The 17,264-nt window shown below is 28.8% G+C and overlaps 1 long non-coding RNA gene across 1 annotated transcript; it reads left to right on the forward strand.

Annotated features, from left to right (window-relative positions):
* The first annotated feature begins 762 nt into the window (after positions 1–762).
* On the forward strand, positions 763–16,639 carry LOC111033101. The gene is made up of 3 exons (XR_002604370.1): positions 763–911; positions 13,924–14,004; positions 16,562–16,639. It is a non-coding gene; the product is annotated as an uncharacterized LOC111033101 (long non-coding RNA).
* The last annotated feature ends 625 nt before the right edge of the window (positions 16,640–17,264 follow it).

Below are 17,264 nucleotides of genomic sequence, written 5' to 3' on the forward strand. Positions count from 1 at the left end.
GCCGAGATCGAACCGCGACCGGCTGCGTCGCAGCGGACGCGTCAGACCACTCGGTCACCTCATCCCCCCATAACAATTTTTATAATTTGAAAAATCGTATATAAAGCTTTTTGTAACAAATTATTCAACGTTATTATAATATATTATTATACCCTAGTAACTTGTACATCGTTAGATAATATGTTCAATATTCATCAATTATTATCATATTATGCTTAATCAAATGTATCAATTTCATATAACAAAAAAAAAATTATTATTATAGCATATTTTCTTCCCAAATGTCGAATTGTATTTTTTCTTAATATCTAAATGCATTCGATTTTCTCGGATAAATATTTTTTTGATTTAGAATATAATGGGTAATTTTAAACCTGGGGGTATTTTGCACTACAGCGATATGGATACATTTTAAAATTTTTTTATCGTGTATATTTTTATTTTTCCATGTTGACATTGAATATCCTTATCAATTGTATCTGTTTTTTGATTTATGTAAAATAATATTTACAATGTATTGTTAGTAATTTAACATTTAATACAATGACATTTGCTAATAACATTGATTTGTTTTAGAAAAAACAGTTTGAAGGTAGACAATAATTTATTATATTTGTGTGAACTAATGCACCTTTTAACAACTGTAATATTAGTATTAAGTACCCAGATGGCATAAAAATTGTTGTTAGATACATATACATTGGATAAGATCGTTTTTTTTTCAAGTTCCTAACAGTTTTTATTTTATAGGCATGATAAGAAACTCAGATTTTGGATGTTATGTGGTCATAATTATTGAGTTTATACTTCCACGGTTGAAAACAAAATTACATTTATCAGTCATCAGTCATCGACGTCAGTGTTTGAAGAAGCCATTCTTTTATTTTTAAGTTGTTGTCAACATAAAAAAGGTCAGTATAATACATTATTTTAAATTTCACCTGAAATTTTTAAGTATAAAATATGTCTACGTAAAGAAACATACACTTGATTTAGAACTGCAAATTAAATTATTATAATATTATTTAAAAGAAATCATGATTTTATACAGCTTACTTTTTTTACCGCATTATAATATGTAAATAGTATTTTTTTTTCTAACGATTGTGACACGTTAAATTATTGCATATTTAATTAAAATATCAGCATATTTTAGATTATTGACTTTGTCGGCATATTAACATAATGTGACCAACCAGTCGGACAGTAGTTATTGATTCCTGGTTAATATTTTAATTAAAGTAATAACATAAACAAGTGTGGTAATAATATTTGTTATAACACATATATTTAAGTTACATCATTTATAGTTCTAATATAATTTTCATCGATGATTGAATTAAAATATTGTTCGTTCAAGACTATTAAAAAATCGGAGGGGACTAAGATCTTTAGTATGATACATTTATGTGAGACATCTGGTTCACTTTTACTGTTATAAAAGTTACAAATTTAGCGATAGAGCAGGCTGGACTCAGGCTGTAAGAACCAGAATATTTAGTAAATTATTATAATACTTCTTCAGTCCTCTCTACCAACCTTGCTAGTCTCGCCGGTCATTTTAATTAAAACGATTTTATATAATTTTGAAATTTTCGAAATAATGTTTTATAAAAATTAAATTAAATGTGTACCAAAATAATGTACTAATAAAGTGCTTCATGCTGTATACAATTATTCAAAAGGTCGAAACCAATGTCTGGATGTGTTACTTGGCAGTTGGCGCCTGAGCTAAATAATAAATTACATATTAAAAGTGATATCAGACATGATTTAAAATAACACAAAATATAACCTATGCTTATTTTGTTAATGTGTTCCAAATATATCACCAAATTTTAATAAAAAAATAAAATACAGTCTCGTAAAATGTTATTGTCTGTGTAAGAAATAAATGTTCTGTTTTAATACGTTAAAGCGTATTAAAATCACCTAGACTCATTAACTCATTCGATCATTTTATAATATATGTATAAGTTAACAATTTTATAATAATTCAAAAAGTTGGGTCTGGGTAAAGAAAAATTAATTATCGTACTATTAAAACAATGAATACACTGTAAATTATTAAAATGTTGTATTCATTCAGTATTCAATATAATAACTATTAATAAAAGTTTTCTTTTTTTTATCATTCCATTCTAAATTCCTGATAAATTTTGATGTATCAGTATTATTATTTTTTAAATATTTAGTCTTCAAAAGGTTATAAACTAATATATTAGTTATCTATAATTATAGCATAATCGATTTAATTATGGTAGTTATGTATAAAATATTTATATTAGAACGTTGAACAATTTAATAGTACGTACAATATGTTTTGAATTTGGTAGTAGTATGATTAATTGTGATGAATATTGAATATTTTTTTTATAAACTTTACTTAACTACAACCGCTTAATAAATATAATATAATATAATATAATATTGTATGTTAGTTACAGTTATCAGAACTAAAATTATTTTCTTAGTTTTGAATTCGTTTTACGATTTTATTCGTATGTTATTCCATGTCCAAACGAGGTAGAAAAAATATTCATTTTAAGGCGTGTGTGAAACAATATATTATTTTGAAAAGTCTACCTTTATTCGGATAGATCCCATCGAGAGGACATAAATTGTGTGGAGTCTACTTCAGGAAGTAACCATGCAACGATTTCTACTCAAACCACTATAGCTGGTGGCAAATTCAACAGCTTTAATAGTGCTCTTTAGTATTTGGTTAAACGTCTCTTGTACACGCCATGTACTATGCCTACCTACCTAGTAATTTTAGAGTGTTTCAAAGGGACATTAAATGTCTTAAACCAACATTGCTTATTTATAAATAATGTAAGAAGCGAAGTTTTTAAAATTGTCTACGTAGGCAGCTTGCCAATTCTACATTAAACAATTCTAAATCTTTCATAAATAATATTGGGTTTACTGAAAAAATATTTCGTGGTTTTCAAATTAAATTGTAGAGATCTTTACATTTCTATTGTAATATCGTAATATTTATATAGAAATACGGAATACAATTAATTCGATTTAAGTTACACCAAATGTTCACATTTATATTTAGTCACCAGCTCATATGCATTTTTATAACTAGTTTCAAGTGAGTGTGTAATTTTTATCAAAAAAATTGTTCAGCTAAAGCTGAAACATAAATTCTTATAAACAATGTCTTGTTATTTTCTCATTTATACTTGAATTGTAACTTACTGACCCATAGTTTACATCATACAATATTTACAATATATACGTATATATGTGTGAAATTATAAAATTATATATTATCATAATAATATAGTTAGTTGTAATTTGATTACGTCAGTTGGTTTTTTAAGACGTTATTGCCCACATTTTTTTTTTACAAAATATTTAAGGCGTTACAACTTTAACTCCATTATTCATTGTTGTATCAATGAAGGAACTTGTGGATCGATGGTCGTTCAATTATAATATTATGTAGTATAATGATGTTTTATACATTTATGTATATAGGTTAAATTAGAAAAATAATATAGGTATAAATATTATTATTATCTTATGTACTACGTACCAAAATATATTAGAGTTGAAAAATGATATTTGTGGTGGACAATGTAAAGTTGACGGTGTGTATGATTTAAAGAAAGTATATGATTTATATTATTATGTCGAGTGAATTGTATCCAAGTATTCCAAACAGTTTGTATTATTAATATTATTATTTGGATGGCTACAAATAATTTTTATTTAGTTGGGTATATTATTCATCTCGGCAAATTTACTACATTGTATGATTATGAATTGGATCGAAAACAATTTTCATTTGACTTATAATATGTAACACGTACTTCCTACGATTTCTATTGTGATTGTTTGCAAAAGTGGTCTGACGTACTGCTAGGGAGAACGATAAAATGTTTGCTTAAAATAATAGTAAAAACTCACGATGGCCCGTTTAATAAGACTGGCGGTTTATTTGTTATTATTTTGTAATATTAAATCCATCAACAGTTTTAAACTGAAATGGTATCCTGTCGAAAAATTCTAGGAATACTGTACATTTTTTTTTTTTGTACTTTTGAATTGAAACCTGACATTATGTTGTTTCTACGGAATTATTTAAAGTTTATATCGAAACTTAATAAACATCTCAATAATTTAGTGAACAATTTCTTTTTCTGTATTATAGTTTTTGAACCACTCAAGTACATTGTTGTTTTATATACCTATTGCATTACACATCTCTATTTTAATATTATCGACAGAAATTTTTTTTTACTTGTTGTACGTTACTGTAAGAGCACAATAAGTCTCTATTTCACTATTAATTTATTTTATCTGAAATATAATATTTAGTTATTTGATTTTATAGATGTCTGTTCCAAGTAATATTATTTGTTGGTAGGTAATTCGTTGAAATTGTTATGTATCATAAATAATTTTACTTTTAAAATTACTTTTGAGCTAGTATTATACTATAATAGTATGATATTAACACAGTTATAATATTTTGAAACGTACATGGTATTTGTATTAGGTGTTGAAATGTGACATTAAATCGTACGGAATTTAAACTGTCACGATGAACAAAAGCTGAATGAATTTTGAGTTGAATATGGTCTTATTTATACTTTCAATAAACTATTGAATGATGGATTTCTAAAATGACAGCGTGGAAATAATAAATTGATAAATTATTAAGGCAGAATTCCGTAACAAATCCAACAGCTATTACAGGGGTAATTTTCAATTCTCGTAATCATGGTTCCCACCACTCTTCTGTACAAAGACAAGATCATCGACGACGCTTTTCAAACTAATGTTCTTAGAAATATATTTTATGCAAAGTAAAACGAAAAAAACAAATTGAGAATAACAGCTCATATTACAAGCAAAAGTATTTTGAAACTAATGTCTTTATATTTTAAATAAACCGGAGAGGTCGCTCTGCTGTATAGTAGGTTTTGAGTGTATCTCGTCATTGAGTCGGTCACTTAAATAGATGTGCTCAATTTTGACCAAACCAAAAATTCAGTTTGATGTCAGAAACCACCCATAATATTAGAATTTGAAAACATTTTAATGATCAAAAGATTATTACTGACATTTAAAAAAAGGCATATAATAACTGTAAAAGTAATACACGCATCACTCTGCTCCGAATCGTACGCTAAGCCTATTGCGCTTCATAGTGTTTTTATTATTTAGATTTGTTTTCAGCCTGTTTGTGATTACAATATAATAACTGTGAGGGCCGAGATAAGGTAATTTATAAATTATTACTCTGCTGCGAAACTCAGTTGGGTCATCGGTGGAGTAGGATATTCGAAAGAAACCTATTCCGTCGACGTATATTATGTATTCGTAATATATGTATGGGTGTATAATATATATATATATATATGTTTAATACGTAGGTAGCTGAATGATGAAATGAATACATAAAAGATCGTCGTCGAATTGCATTTCGAATACCCACTGTTCATCTTTTGTGTGACCACTCCGTGGTGTGTACCAATATATTATACACATGTTACAACTGCTTTTCGTTTTAGTAGTACGCCGCGTGCAGGTATGCATATATATATATATCATATATACATATAACTTGTATACGAAATCGAGCAGCCCACATATTCCCTCGAATAGAAAAAAATAAAAATAAAACATTTAGGTTTTACACCCCCGGATATGTTCAGGTGGAAAAATCCTGTTATACGCGACCGAGAAAATTCAATTTCCAACACTATATGTATTTGTACACATACCATACCGGCGCGGACGGGAAAGACTATTATATGATCGAGGAGCGTGGTGCGGGGCAAAGGAAAACATGGGTGGTGGCGCGGTGGTGGGTTGGGGTGTGTGACGGGGTGGATTGTGGTGTTAAAATAAAAGTTACCCCGGCGGTAAGTTATTTATGTGTTTATTTCGTTTGCGGGCCGAGTGGAGGTTAGATCCGCAACAGCAGCGGTGCAGCGCACAGCAGAAAAAGAACAAAAACAAACCCGATACGATTCGGCATTGTAATATCGGCGGCGGTAATTTTCTTTTTAATTTTGATGACATCGGGCGTGATGATAATATTTTAATGATTAAATTGTTATACTATTTTAACATTTAATGATATTTTATACGTGCGGGTGCGCGAGTGTATAATAATAATTATTACTATTGTAAACAATACACTTCGTGCTATTCGGTGCTTGCGTATCGTAGATCACAAATAATGTGGGTACATGCATATAGGTATATCGTATATGAATATAGGTACGGTGTTAAATGTGTCCAAAAAGTTTCGATGCCCTTACACGACATTAGCGGTGGTGAGGATCACACGCACATTACTGCAGTATTGACATAACGGGAAACGATCGGACATAACAATAATACTTATTGCGGCCAGCAGATAATTATATAGGTAGGTACACTTCGATCGGAAAACTTTTACTATCACGTCGTCACCTCTCGTCACTTCGTGAGTAATTCGGTCGGGTACTGCTGTATAAACATTATACGTGGTTGTTTAGTTTCAATCTTTACACACGATTTATCTTATTGTTTTTTTCATAAACCGCGACAAGCACAAATTTTATTTTATTCCTATTATACAAACAACATTTTTTTTTACAATAATATGATATTTCAATGATAACGGGACCACCAAAACATTATAAATTATTGTAATTTACCATGTTTTATAAGCATCATTACAAGTCTCAAATTTAACATTTTTTTTTGATCAATATACCTATTATAGTACACCTGATTTACGACTGGGTAATTAAAGTTTGATTTTGGAAATAATCACTGTGTAATACGTTGAATCGAAAGAAACTTTAATCGTTCCATGTTATCTAAATGTTATGTTATGACGCAGGCAGATTAGTGTACAAATTGAGGATTTCCAAACTTTCTACTCCCCCCACACACACGCAGACACACGCACACACGCATTCATTGTACCGGACCTGAGTATAGAGTTTTGTTTTTGGGCAATCGCAATATTTCAGGAGGTAAAAAAAACATCACCGGATGTATGGTGAGATTCGTCGGCTCCCCCTTTCCCCTGACTCACTAAACGTCCACAGACGGATTGTCCGTTCAAATGGCCGAAAATAGCACGAGCTATAGTACCTGACCTTTAAAGAGAACGAGTGTTTCCGGCGGATAAATGTTCGAATTCGTGGAAAATAAATTGCGCGTTTCCTTGGCATTTCACGGACGTAGTTTTCGATCCCGCTGCAGTATTATTCGTTATATGTCCGAAACTGGTATGTTGTTGCGTTTACGTGTTTTTTTTTTAAACGATCCAATTTATCTGCTGAGTGTAAGCTATGTATAGAAAATTTGTTATATTTGTATGCAAGAATGATTTTGCATAATAAAAGTGTTAGCATATTATGATAGTTTGCAATTGTTTGTGTTTGTCGTTTTTATAGTATTCAACAATACTAAGTGGCTGTTTAAAAAATGTGATAAATATTAAATTCAAAGAAACATACAATTTAAATTTGGAGACATTTTTTGTTATCATTCAATTAGTCATAACAATAATCCATTGTTTATCAATACCTATATCAAACATTGTGTTTTTGAAAATAAAACATAATGCTGCTGCTCGATTTAAAAAAAAAATAATATTATTTACAGTAGCGGTTGATTGCTATAAGTTAATCGATTAAAAACTAAACGATTAATTAAAAGTGCTTAACATCGAAAATTGGGTTTTACTTAAATTTTTCATTTCAGCTGAACAATAGAGAAGTTTAGATAACACAGCTCACATTGGAGACTATCGACTAAATTTCTTATATTATCTGCTCCCCATACGCCGAATCTATATAATAGCTGGAGAAACAATTGTTTATACAACACAAGATGAAGTTTACTACTTACAAACATTTTATGACAATTAATTAGTATGAATGTTGAATACAACAATTATTTGGAACACTCAATGTTTAAAATAAATAATTTTAACCACTTTTGTTGATTAAGGAAATTAAAATAAGAGGATAACTGGTTATTTTTTTTTCTAAACTTTTCAGACGAATTAAGTTTATTTATTTATTTGTTTATTAATAATTTAAGTAGTATTGTCATTTAAGTTACAAAACATTTCAATTTTTTTTTAAACATAAAAAATATATATTAAAATTACCTAATTTTTAAATGATAATAAGTTTTCACGTATTTTCTACACATACAATAATATACATTTTAAAATTAAATTATTGTCTATTCCGGTCTATTTATTTTACTCCTACTTATATGGTCAGAATGTCCCAAAATCTTTATACTATGCCAAATGTTATTATTATTATACCCTGCAAGACGGTTTGAAATTTTAAATGTTCAGTGTCATTATAATATAATATGTATTCTTTTTTTAAATTTCAACCAACGTTTCATTTTATAACTGGGACAGTTGTAGGTGGGAGTTTCACTAGTATAAATGTAAACTGAAGTGAGTTATTTGATTTCTATTATTCATAAAATTATGATTATCATAATATAATTGAGTTATAATTTTTTTTTACAGTTAGGTAAAGATGATATTATTAATTGTATTCTGCTGGTATTATTTTTTTAATTATTTTTTCTCTTATATCTGCGTGCATATTATTTAGATTGACAAAGTTTCAATAATTAAGTAAACACTTCTGTTCTTCTTTATCTTTTCTTTCTCCCGTTTCTCATTCTCAAGCAGGATTATGATATACTCGCAGCACTCACTCTAAGAATTTGTGTCTTCATTACAGCTGCACCCGTTCGATGTTATCTGTATAGTGTTATACTACAGACTACAGTCTATCATCTAATCACATTGCCTAAATGTATAATATAATGTATTTCTGGTTGTATCTATAATACCTATATAATCGATATTTACATTAGACTACCTACGTGAGGTATATTCCACTTCGAGTTTCATAATAGGAGCACTCTCGAAATCCGGCTAACATAAATATTTACAGTTCGATATAAGGCTATAACTATATATAACTATCTAATTAAGCTACGATGAGTTTATGGCTTACACATTTAATATACAAGATGAATCACCATGCATGCTTAGCTTAATTTTTCCTTTAATATATAACGAATTTGTTCAAATTCTGATTTTTTTAATTTGAATGTATATAATAATATCTTCAAATACTTAGAATTTTTCATACTATCTACTTAAACAGTGTCCTGTGGTGATATAAACTTCTTTTTTTAAAACTAAAACCCAATTTTTTACTGTAAATTATTAAGTGGATGTTTTGAACAAATACAAATTTGAACGAGTAATTTTATTGTTGAGTTATTTAACTTTGTGTGTTAAGAATAATTATAGGTCCGTGATCATGGGTTCATATGTGATCATATGGGACCATAGTGGATCATATAAGGATTATATTATAGTTATTTAAACATTTTTGGTAATTTAGATTTTGTTTAATCAATCAATGTATAAACATTGATTGATGAAACAAAAACAGCCCAATAAGGTAGGTAGTCGAAATACTAGATACGATATTATAAATATTTTAAAAACCATTTTTAGGTCTATTATCCTTTCAATACATACTTTAATAACTGAAATACTGTCATTAGAATTAGATACATCAAAATTTGCAAGAAAATTATCCACTAAATAAATTATATAAATATATGATAGTTTAAAGCATTTGAGAAACAGAAGTTTATATCACCGTAAGACACTCCTTAAGTACTACAAAAAATCTCAAGAATTAAAAATATGGTCTTTAAATATCAGAATTTGAATAAATTCTATGTTAAATGAAAATGGGGATGAGCATACTTGGTGAATCGCCCAATATATTATTTAAACTAATTTGAAAAATAAAGAAAAATATTATATTGAATAATTTTATGTATGAGTGATTTTTATAACACAATTAATATTTTATTTGATATTAAATTGGCTACATTTGTACTAATTACCAGATAACAAACTGCAGTCTCGGTCTGATTGGATAATATTATTTCGAACCAAATCACATGATAGATAGCTCTTTATTTTTTGACGATAATAATTTAATATTGATTATGTATATATATTCTTTAACCATGTGAAACAAGACAAGTAACATATTGCCACTCCGTTACCTATTGAATTTCTTCACACACTGACTGCAAATATTATTTTTAATTAAAATAATAATACTAATGCTTGTGAAGTGATATAATGTATCGTTTAATCAAAACATCAAATCAACTCGAATCATTATTATGATTATATACGAGTAATTTCGCATTAAATTAGAAAACACAAGTTATTGGAAGACTGAAATTAGGTTTTCCAAGAATTTATATTACGCTTCAAAGTAAAAAAATCCAATTCGATTATAAGTTATAATTATAAACCATATAATATTATGCTATATTATTATATTTTATTAAATTAACACAGAAAACAGAATCCATACAGCAAAACACCAAATAATATATTTTTCATGATATAGCTGTAAAATAATATTACAATTTATAACTAATTTTAATGTTATAGTAAACTTTTATAATTTTTGAGGATTCAATAAAATAAATAATAAATAAATAAATATTTCTTATTTCATAACAGCCGTATAGTGTATAAAATATAATTTATAAAATGTCGACGCATTTAAACATTATGTAACAAAAATTATTGATCATTTCTTATTTTCTTTTAATACCGATTTGTATACTTAATATAATATTATGTATTTATGTATTTATGCAGTGTATTATAATCGTGTTATTATTTATAATTATAATAATAGAGTGATAAAGTTGTAACGTTAGATAAAGTATCCTTTACAAATAATTTCATCGCAAGTATCACATGCATACAATAAATAAATACGATTTTTACGAAAAATATTGCTGGCGCAAGCTGAACATTTCATTAAATTATTGGGTGTAATTAAAACAAAACGCAATTAAATCGCTAATCATTAAATTAAAGACGAGCACTTTGCGCCCGCTGCCTTTTGTGTCGAGGATCAACTCGAACCATTGATAATAATATAATATCATCGTTCCGGGTAGCGATGTTACTTTTTCTCTTAGAGAGAAAAAAATCCTTTTAATCGCTCCGTTTCGTTGTCCAGAATTGTATATGTCGGAGACTTTTCATAAATCGATAATTTTCTAAAAAATAAATTATTTAAATACCCCCCGCCGACAGTGATTTGCATAATTTGTTGGAAAAAATAAGCTACGGTGTACAAAATAATATATTAGTTGAAATAAGTCACGTTCCATAGAGTTTTCTGAAAAATATAATATTTTTCATAACGTTGTTGTGTTTTTTTAAAATTGTTCTCAGCGTCTTCTACCATTAAACCATCACATATCCTTACCATGCAGGTAGTCTATACACTGTGCTGTAGTTTATTCGAACTACCCATTGAGGTTTGTCTACGAAAAATTCCAAATCGTCTAAATCGATTTATGAACTTGAAACTTAAACTGGGTATATAATTTGAATTCGATTAAGCCAGGGTAGGCATAGGCAATAAGTGAACTTGCAGGTTGACAAAATGTAGGTAGGGTTCCTACATCATTAGTATGGTATGAGTTGAAATTAAACTAACGCTTAATGTTATTTAATTGATATATCCTTAAAAAAAAAAAATGAAAAAGATGTCCGTCAATAATATACAGACAACCTGACGTCAGTAAAAATCAGAATAGGTAGAGTCTTATTTCACCGGGGTAGTAGAAATATTTATAAATTTCTTTGGTTTGTTGAATGATATGTAATATACACTGGTTAAAATTTATTGAAAATGAAAAATAAAATGAAGACTTATATATTATTATATATATGTGTAATTGAAAAATACTGAGATCCCACTGGGACACTTATCAACGTTTCTATTCTGTCGGCGCGTTGTGACCTATACTGGGATCTATATACGTGGTATTGTAAGATTTTCTTTCAAAACTTTTCATACCTGAAATCCGCAAAGTTATACATGTTTTTTTAATTTAATATTACTGCTCAAGGAGAATTGTTAAGCGTATTCTAACGTTGCCATAGATTCGTCGTTCACCACACGACATCTCACCAACTAACCTAGATTCAAGTACCTATTTTATATCTCAATCGTTTTACCCGAGAATCTTGTAAACCGGCGGATATCATCACCTCTGTAGTATGTATTAAGTATATTTACTGCAACACTATTAGAATTAAATTCGTCACCGGTTTATTGCACATAAGTCACGCACTTTATAGTATCTAAATCTAATGAGCTTGAAGTTTTTACCGCAGAATAGTCTAACTGATTTCCAAATCCAAAATGCGTCAATGTTAATCATTTTGATTGTAACCTCGAGGTTGCCGAGTTTGAAAATTCTGGTCCCCAACGATCGTGTACTTGATATTTGAACCTAAGCGTTTTGCACATTGTTGTAATAATACACGTAGGCGTCATTTTTTACGACGCCAGTGATTTAAAACGTGGACTAAGTTTAGTCGCATGCAACACTTTAATCCAACATGCAATAGCATACTTAATTATCTTTATTTTTTTTTCATAAAATGTTACCCTTTTGTATTCATTATATTGCATACGCGCGAGAGCGCATGTGTGTGTGTGTGTGTGTGTGTGTGTGTGTGTGTGCGCGAGAGTATGCGAGTATGTAAAAAATGTATTCCCTAGCACTGTACAATGTTGGACAAAAACAAATACTGCTGTAGTGTATAATTATAATTTTTGAATTTTTATTCACTGCTCGTACTTTTGTTAATTTATGTACATTTACTATATCATAATATGAAATATATGAATTTAATTGCTACGTGTGATAGTTCTTACAACTTCACAATAATATTGGTATCGTGGTTAAAATGTAAGTAAATTTAACTGGATTAAATATTGTATTATGGAGAATAATCGTTTAGTTGTATACGAACAAATGTGGTAACAGGTCTTCTAAATCGTCTGTGACAAAAATGGTGGGGATAATTTTAGTTCTTAACATAATCCCCATCATTATTATCACTTTAATTTTGGAAACCATGGTTTTTACATGCATGTATAACCACTATTATTAAACCGTAATGTGTATGTTACATAAAAAGGTACTCGTTAAAGTATGCTACCTACATCAAAAATGCTACTCTCCTCTTAAATTAATTCTGTTAATTATATCACCGACATAATATTAATGTTCCAATAACGGTCTTTTGGCTTACTTATAAATTTTGTACGGATAATATTTAAGTATTGTTTCTTTGAAATAATTATATTATATATTGTTTTTTACTTTTTAGTTATATCAGTGTCCATTTGATCGAATAATCGGTAGGATAATGTACATTATGACTTTATATTTATTTATAAGTTTTCCAGATTTCTAAATACTTAGGTAATACGTTAATACAATACAAATGCTTAATCACACATTATTCAAAACTAAGACACTAAGTTATTTAAAATGTATCCTAATGTGCATTATACTTTTAAGTCATAAAGGTAATAAAATCGTAAATAGCAAATTTTGTGAAGCCGTGTAGATAACATATAATGTACGATTACTCTTAAAAATATAGATCAAAATAATTAAAAAAATTAATTCAAAATCATTATAAGTAGAAGCCCCACGTATCAATGAAAATAAGTTAACAACAAAATTAATTAAAAAAATGAAAGAAAAAAACGTTTGTGTGAAGTTGACACTTGTTTTAAAACTGATACCATGACTTTAATCGAACGAAGAATAAATAACTCAATAATAACAGCTTTTTACACAGTTAACCATAATATACCATGTAAAATATATATTTATATATTGATATTTATATCAGGGAAAATTAACTATCTAATCAAATAAAGTTACCTGTTCTTGTCATATTATACCTAATATAATATAAGTATCGTTAAACGGCAAACTGTAAATATTAAATACGAAGGTTCTTAAAAGGTATTTATTTTTCAGTGTTATCTTCTCAAGGCATATGACATCACTTCGCTTTGGAGTTTCCGTCAAATCCTCGGCCTGAAAAAAGAAAATGTTAAGGTAAATATAACATTATTACAGGCCGAATGCCTGATGTATTCTTTGCTTTTTATTCAAGTACATAGGTACGTACATATTTTACCTTCTACGCGGAAGAATCAAAACTAAAAACCTATTTCGACGTTTGTGAATTATAACTCTGTTCAGTGAACAGTCTTATTTTTAATTAGAATGTTGCTTGGCTGCTCGGTGTTTAATGGAAGTACTATCTTTTTTTCTACTTCCCATTTGCCGTCGTGGGACTCCGCCGGGTAGAGACGGTCCAATTTAACAGCGTCTGCGTTTCTTCACACGTTACAAAGCACATCCAGTTAATTTAGCCTGTAAAATCGGTTAATTCGAAAACGGCCTTCCCCGTGCCACCGCGTGATCTGCAGCCAAAATTCTTGCGGTATATATGACTTGGACTTTGGGCCAAGCACGCACGGTCCCTTATAATCAAGAGACGAATGCAGGCAGCCAAGGAGATAATATCTATTATTATAATATTTTCGAGGTTGCCTCCAGTTTTTTTGGTCCATATTGGTACACGATTCACAAAGAACATGCAGTTTCACGTGTTTGATTCCCACGATCATTCCTAAACGACGTGGCATTGCCAGAAGTGTTTTGGGTAATTTGAATTTTTTCTGTTATTAAATTCGTATTTTAAACTACTGGCCCATTGCAATTGTATGAATTTGATGAATATTCCGTTATCACTACAACATTTTTTAACTCGTTTCATTTTTTTGATTGCCATTAATAATTCATCACCGTTGATGACATGTTTATTGTTACTAATAAATACCTATGGGAAACATTTATTTTAATCCGTATTGTATATCTTAACATCAGATTCTTACTAACTTCTAGTGAATCTAATTTTTGCAGAATGGTTCTGCTGTAATGTATAATGAATAATGATATAATATAATATATCTACCGATAACAATTTTAATACGAAGATAATAATATTAGGGTACAAATTGAACGAAGCGTAAATCCATAAATTTCGCCTTCCGTGTATATTAATATATATAATTATAATGTGTATATTATGATACTATAATATAATACACGCGTTTGATCATTATTATTTGATTAATGAAAACATATTCAATTTCTCCCCGTTTCAAATATAATCCGAATTTAAATACACGCACGATTATTTTTTAATTGATTTCAGTCTGTGTGAAATGTAGAGTAAATATATATTATGTTTTTACAATATGTTTAAGTTCGATTTTAATACTTCATATTATTTAATATTAATAATATATTATTGTATTTACTGCAATAGCACTATGATAGTTTAAGATATCAACAAATATAATATGCATAGTAAAGTAGTTGTGATTCGTGATCATGAATAAATAGAGTTAAAAATGCTAATAATTTCTAAGTACACCTACGTTCAATTTTTTAATCCAATTAATTTAGTAGGTATAATAAGAGGCGACCGACTACACTTACAGAGAAGTATGACTTTTAGAACAGTATAGAGACAATTTAAAATTAAATTAAGTACATAAATGTTAATGTTTTATTTAATAATTTCTCTATCAGTAATAAAATTAAAATCTGAGATTATAACCTTTTTAGGTTAATTTTTGCAAATTTTTAAAAAATGTAATTTCTACCTATTTGATTAGATCCAATGTGGTTTTTTATATAAAATGTTTTATTTAGGCACCTACATTTATTTTTATTAGTTATAATTAACAGCTATTTAAATACATTTCTATATATTGAGCTTCCACGCCGTAATAGATGTGTACACTGTCACAGATTTCAAAACGATTCGTATGTAAACATAGTCAATTATATGCCGCACATTTTGATAAATATTCAAAAACAAAATAATTCAAAACACTAAAATACGTCTGTGTTTACAATGTCTTAAAATTATCTGTCAAAAACCATTTTATGAATTTTTAAAAGTTTAATATATTTATAAAAGTTGTATCAAGGAGGAATCGAAAGAACACTAACATAATGAATTTTTCATAGTCTAAAAGGAAAACTCATGTCTCATATATTTACTTCCAACTGACACGCTGACACTATATTAATAATACACTATTTCATTCGAATAAGCTTAAATATACGAAGCTAAGATATTATTTACATTATGATATTATGCAATATTAAAAGTCGTTTACATTAAAAGTGATATTCGTCTGACATAAAGTACAGAAGGTATATCGATGGAAAAATAAAAATATTAATATATTGTTTCTATAAAATAGGGGAGTGTTATTCAAACGCGCTATCCTCCTTAAAGTATTCAAGGGGCAGTGAAACAAAATAAAAATATATTAATAGTAACTATTTTTGTAAAACGTTTATCTGACTGAAATTTTCGTCGTTTTGTTTATAATGTTTATTCGTATGTTCTATTATAATAATAAATATGGTATTTAAATCGGTATTGGTTTAAATCACTAAACGACTTTCGAAATACGTAATACATGTAAAAAAACCCATTGAATCTTTGCTATGTGTTTCCCGAGTTATAATTATTTTAACTGATTAATATTAATATAATATGCTTATGTTTATGTATACGATTTAGAGCATTTGGCGGATCAAAATGGCGCCTAAAATACCATATACAGATGAAAAGTCATCAGAAGGAATAAACAATAAAGCTGGCTGGTAAGTAATTGCACCCGGTAATTTAAAAAAAATAAATATTCACTTTAAAACAGAATGCAATGCGTGTGCGACGACTTCAAAGCTGCGCACAGTTCTTCTTTTGATGTACTCCGTCGTCGTCGTCGTCGTCGTCGTCGTCTGTCTGTCGCGCTCGATGAAACCGTCGGATGATGATGATGAAAAAAAATCCTTTAAGTTTTTTTTTTTGCCGTTCATATTATATACGTTTTTTTTTTTTTACCTACGACGAGAACAAATCGTCGTCCTCCGAGCACTATACAGACTGCGCAAGTATTATCGTCCGCTCTTGTTTTCCTCCTCGCTCTGCGCCCTCATCGCGTATCACGATCCGTTCCTCGACTTCATCATTTTATTCACCGTGAAAAATAATATAATATACAATATAATAATAATAATAGTATATTATTATGATATTATACCCGCTGCAGAAATTGCGCATAACACTTTTCTGTATTTCCGAATCGATTGACGACTGTACGGGATTTAACCCATTTCTATGTAATATATATATATGTGTACGCACATACGCGTTCTTACCGACCGTGCTTCCATTCGTTTTTTCACCTTTCAAACCCATCGAGAACCGAAATTTAATCGCT

This window comes from Myzus persicae, unplaced genomic scaffold (assembly GCF_001856785.1).
Source record: "Myzus persicae strain clone G006 unplaced genomic scaffold, MPER_G0061.0, whole genome shotgun sequence".
NCBI classification, from domain to species: domain Eukaryota; kingdom Metazoa; phylum Arthropoda; class Insecta; order Hemiptera; family Aphididae; genus Myzus; species Myzus persicae.